This window comes from Plectrocnemia conspersa, unplaced genomic scaffold, assembly GCF_051122295.1.
Source record: "Plectrocnemia conspersa isolate PC_06_02 unplaced genomic scaffold, ASM5112229v1 ptg000052l, whole genome shotgun sequence".
NCBI lineage: Eukaryota > Metazoa > Arthropoda > Insecta > Trichoptera > Polycentropodidae > Plectrocnemia > Plectrocnemia conspersa.
In genome coordinates, this window is record NW_028277202.1 from 17,501 (window position 1) to 22,500 (window position 5,000).

The window sequence follows — 5,000 nt, forward strand, 5'->3', positions numbered from 1 at the left end:
AAGGAGTGTGTAACAACTCACCTGCCGAAGCGACCAGCCCTGAAAATGGATAGCGCTGTAGCGTCCGGCCTATACTCGACCGTCGCAGGCGAGCGGAACGGCCGTCGTTTCTAACGAGGCGCGGCAGTTTTTAAGCCGCGACGAGTAGGATGGTCGCGGCGGTGAGCGCGGAAGGGTCTGGGCGCGAGCCCGCCTGGAGCCGCCGTCGGTGCAGATCTTGGTGGTAGTAGCAAATACTCAAGCGAGGTCCTTGAGGGCTGATGTGGAGAAGGGTTTCGCGTTAACAGCCGTTGCACGCGAGTTAGTCGATCCTAAGCCCTAGGAGAAATCCGATGTCGATGACGGTGTAAAGTAAAATTATATTACAATATGTAAGACTACTGACAACACCCGTCGGGCGAAAGGGAATCCGGTTGCAGTTCCGGAACCCGGCAGCGGAACCGAATTAAAAATCGTTCCCTCTCACGAGTGCGTTCGTCGGGGTGACCCAAAGTGGCCTGAAGACGCCGACGGGAGGTCCGGAGAGAGTTATCTTTTCTGCCTGAGCGTTCGAGCGCCCTGGAATCCTATAGCGGGGAGATAGGGCTCGGAGCGCGAAGAGCATCGCCGATGCGGCGGTGTCCGGATCGGCCCCTCGGACCTTGAAAATTCAGGTGAGGGCAACGCGGAGATGTCGCGCCGGCTCGTACCCATATCCGCAGCAGGTCTCCAAGGTGAAGAGCCTCTAGCCGATAGAATAATGTAGGTAAGGGAACGACGGGTTCCCGGGTGCTCCCACCCGCATCCTCAGGTTGTGTATAAGCCCTTACCTATCGGCTCTTTAGCAACCCTAGCACTGAGCACAACCGCTTTCCATCGAACAAGCCGATGGTCCGCTTCCACGTCTCGGCCGGAGTCGTCCCGATGGACGGCTGCGACCGGTGTCCCGGACCGGAGCTACTGATGGTCTCCCGGCATCACTATTTTTTGTTGGAGACGGAGGAAGGAAAGTTATGGGTGTGGGAAAAGGCAGCGGGGTGGTCGTGCTCCGCTGGCTTTGTCTCTCTTGGTAGAGATGTGTATTTGAGACGACGCGAAGTCGCGTCCTTGTGTGTGGTATTTTTGCTGCTGAGGGCAGACTTTGCAAATTTTTGTGTCGGGGAGGGCGCGTTCTTTTCAGCGCGAGCCCCCCCCTGTCGTCGTTCTGTGTGGCGAGGTGCAACCGTCATGATCTGATGAGTCGTCGTGATTAGTCAACTAGTGACGCGTGTTTTTGTGTGGAGTATAAGACTCTGGCTGAAAAAAGGGCGACAAGGGTTAATTAGTGGATCGTCAGCTCGTCCGGTTGTTCCTGAAACATACTTCAGGTGATGGTATGATTAGTGTAGAATTAATAATGTAAAAATAATAAGAGTAAATGAAGATTGGAAATTGAAAATGAAAATTATAAATTATAAATTGAACATTGAGATTTGAAAATTGAAATTAGGTGTTTTTTATGTGATTGGTGATAATAATAACGTGGCGAGCGTCGCGCGTCGGTTGTTTCGTCGCGCGAGCTGAGCTAGATGTACCTGTAAATTACGGGATAAATTTCTATAGAGATGGCGAACGTCCGTCCTACGGAGGGCGGACGTCCTCGCGGTCGGCGTATGCCTTGCAAAATTTGCTGAACGCTCTGAAGTTTCTCTTCGTGGCGACCATGTCTTCGTGGTTCGGAGGTCTTTCTTCTTCGAGCTCGAGGGCCGCGTATAAAACGGCTCTTTCTGCCTCGAGCTTCGGGCACTCCCATAAGACGTGCTCGGAGTCCTGCACTTCTGCGCCGCACGGGCATCCTTTTTCCGCGCTAAATCCAAAGCGGTTTTGGTATGCGCGGAACGCTCCGTGTCCGGTCATAAATTGCGTGGTGTAGAAGTCCGGTGTCAGCCAGTGCTTCTTTAGCCGTTCGGCTATTTCTGGCAGAAATCTATATGTTAGCCTGCCGGTGTCGGCAAGCCTCCATCTTTCCTGCCATGCGTCGAGCACCACCGCCCTCCCGAGTCTCTTGATCAGGGCCAACCTTGCTGCGGGGGTGGGCTCTCCGCCTGGAGGAGTCAACTTACTCCCGTCGATCACGGCATCTCTGCCTTGCTTAAGATGGAACACGGCGGCCCTGTACTGCGCCGTAAGGTCGATGGGCTCGACCCCGGCGAGCGCAAGGAGCGCCGCGTTCGGAGCTGTCTTAAATGCTTTTGTGGTAAAACGCAACGGGGCGGTCTGAGTCCTCAGCAGCAATCTCTGAGGGAGACCTTTTGCCGCTTTTGCGGCCCATACGCTCGCGGCGTACGTGACGATGGGGACGTAGATGGCCTTGTACATGACCACCCGCGCCCTGAAGTTGAGGCCCCAGCTGAGGCCTCCCAACCTCGCGATCTTGCCTAAGGCGTCGCGGCTTTTCTGTGCGACGTGCCGAATGTGCACGTCGGGATTAAAATTTTGGCGGATTTGCACGCCCAAGTAGCGTGCAGATTGAACGATTTTAATTTTGTGGCCGCCCATGTGGACACGAGGTGTGCTCGTCAGGTTCCCCTTGAGGAAAACTGCTTCAGTTTTGTGCGGGGCGAAGGAGAGTTTGTTCTCCGCGCCCCACGTGTGGACGGCGGCGAGAGCGAAATTCGCTTTCTCCGCCATTTCTCTCCCGGAGTCGGCTCGGATGAGGAGCAGCAAGTCGTCGGCGTATGCGATCAGTTCGCACCGCGACGGAAGTGCGACGTTGAGGACGTCGTCGAACAGAATATTCCATAGGAATGGCCCCAGGACGGAGCCCTGAGGGCATCCTCTTTCCAGATTCTTCCACACGAGCGACGCGCCGGCGTCTATTACAACGCGGCGGTCGGACAGGTATGACCTTATGACCTTGAGGAGGTCAGAGGGTATCCTCTTGTTGCGAAGCTTGTCCACTATGCCTGGCCACCAAGCGTTGTCGAAGGCCCCCGAAATATCGAGGAGCACTCCGACGACGTAACGCTCCGAGGACTGCTCTGTGGCACTTTTGGCGTAGTTAATCGCGTCCTCGGTGCCCCTGCCGGGGCGGAACCCGTATTGTCTGGAGGACAGGGCGAAAGCACCTTTTTTAAGATGCTCTTCGAGTCTATTGCAAATGACCTTCTCGAAGAGCTTGCCTATGGTCGGGAGGAGCGTGATCGGCCTGTACGCCTTCGGATCGGATCGGTCCCTGTTCCCGGGTTTAGTGAGGATCACCATCTTTCCGGGCTTCCAACAGCCCGGAAAGACTCCCTCGGAACGGCACTCCTCAAAGACTATCTCCAGGATCGGTCCCGCTATCTCCCAACATTTTTTTAAAATAGTGACGGTGATGCAGTCCAATCCCGGGGCGGTCCCCTCTCGCATGCGAGAGAGGGCCTCCCCGATCTCGGACCGCCTCATCGGTTCCGACTGCGCGGTGTCGACCTCCTCGTTCATTCGTGCTCTGATCGCACTCTGCGTGACTGAGTCCATCTCGGTCGGGTCTCTCGGAAGCAGTGCCTCAAGGACGTTCTCCGCCGCTTGTATCGAGTCGATTGCGCAAACACCGTGCCGGTTTTTGACGTCCGCTAGCGAGGTCGCCGCTCGGCTGCTCATCTTTACGCATCTGTATGGGCCGCCCCACACGTTCTCGTCCGACTCTCTCTTGACGAATTCTCTCCAGTGATTTCGTTTGGCGGTGCGAATGAGGGACTTGTATTTGTTGATGTGTCCTCTCCATTCTCGTCTTATCGCCCTGAAGGGGTCGTCGCTCGGGGTTTCGCTGGTCACCATTTTCGACCCTCTGGCTTTCACCGCCTTCGCGAAAAGGCGTTGAGCTCGGTTGGCCGTTTTACGGGCCTCCGTGAGGGCCGGGGACCACCATTTGGGTTTAGCTTTGCGCGGGGGAGGCGGCTTGCTGCGTGGCAGATTCCTCTCGGCTGCGGCTATTAAAGCCATTTGAAGCGCCTCTGCTTTGGCTTCGGGGCCGGGTCTGAGCGTTCTCGCGGCTTCGTCGAGTTCTATTCCTAGATCTCTCCCCAGTTCGGTCCAATTCGCTTTCGCGATTTTGAATCTTCCGGGGAGGATCGTGCGCGTCGTTTGGCGTGCGGTGCTTGCGTTTTTCTTTTCTTCGCGCCTGCGGTGAATCCGCATCGTTATGAGTCTGTGGTCCGAGAGGCACGCTTCGGTGTGGATCCTCCAGTCCGCCAATCCTAGTGGCGATTCGAGGTTGTAGAAGGTGGCGTCCGGCGTCGATTCGCCCGTTGGGCCGTAGTAACTTGATTCGGAGGGGCCCTCGCTCGTCGCGACCGATAAGCCGCTGGCGATGACGAAGTCCTCCATTTGTCTATTGACTACCGAATTTTTATTATATTTTTTCTCATCTGGATCGCCCCAGATGGTCGAGTGGGCGTTGAAATCGCCTCCTATGATGACGTTCTTTCCCCTGAGGGCGTTTAGAGTCGTCGTTAGGCCGTCGATGTGGGTGCCTATGTAGTCTCCGAATTTGAAGTAGGCCGATACCACGTAGATGTCGACCTCTTCCGCTGATATATGGACGACCGTTCGGCACTCGTTTGACATTTGCGTCAAAAGAGTGGCGCGCAGCGTCGGATTAAGAACGGCGATCGCGGCTCCCGCGGGCTGAATCTCGAAGATTTTCGCTCGCGCGCCTATTCCTGCCGTTTTTCCCATATAAGTGTATGGTTCTTGGATGAGGGCCACGTCGATGCTGTTCTCCAACAGGTTGAGTTCAAATTCTGCCATTGCGTCTCTGCAGTGGTGAAGGTTCTGCTGGGCGATCCTGATGTCTCTAATTGGTTTGTTGGGAGGACTAGCCATTTGTGTTGGCTAGTTCCCTTGCCAATGCGGTCTTGTAGGCCGGGCAGGTTCTGTCTCCGGCCCTGTGGGCCGGGGATTCGTGCTGCCTTCTTAGGCGGCAGCACGTGGCGCAGTTCGCCGGCTTGTCCCTGTTGGGGCAGTCGCCGTTTTCATGCGCGGCTCCTCCGCACCAGGTG

The 5,000-nt window shown here is 56.0% G+C and overlaps 1 pseudogene; it reads left to right on the forward strand.

Moving 5' to 3' along the window:
* Positions 1–856, forward strand: part of LOC148225714 (large subunit ribosomal RNA) — a 2,602-nt pseudogene extending 1,746 nt beyond the window's left edge.
* Positions 857–5,000: the final 4,144 nt, after the last annotated feature.